The sequence below is a fragment of the Mastomys coucha genome, unplaced genomic scaffold (assembly GCF_008632895.1).
Source record: "Mastomys coucha isolate ucsf_1 unplaced genomic scaffold, UCSF_Mcou_1 pScaffold5, whole genome shotgun sequence".
Classification (NCBI taxonomy): Eukaryota; Metazoa; Chordata; class Mammalia; order Rodentia; family Muridae; genus Mastomys; species Mastomys coucha.
This window is the reverse complement of record NW_022196911.1, coordinates 112131235-112131647: the sequence shown is the minus strand read 5'-3', so window position 1 is coordinate 112131647 and position 413 is coordinate 112131235.

Here is a 413-nt window from a genome sequence, read left to right as displayed (position 1 = left end):
TTGGTTTTTTGTTTGTTTGTTTGTGGGGGGGGTTAAAGAATTTATTTATAAACCGGGCAGTGGTGGCTCAGGCCTTTAATCCCAGTACTTGGGAGGCAGAGGCAGGCAGATTTCTGAGTTTGATGCCAGCCTAGTCTACAGAGTGAGTTCCAGGACAGCCAGGTCTATAAAGAGAAACCCTGTCTCAAAAAAAAAAAAAAAAAAAAAAAAAAAAAAAAAAAAAAAAAAAATTTCTTGCCAGGCAGTGGTGGCACACGCCTTTAATCCCAGCACTTGGGAGGCAGAGGGAGGAGGATTTCTGAGTTTGAGGCCAGCCTGGTCTACAGAGTGAGTTTTAGGACAGCCAGGGTTACACAGAAAAACCCTGTCTTGAAAAAACCAAAAACCAAAAACCAAAAAACCAAAAACCAAAT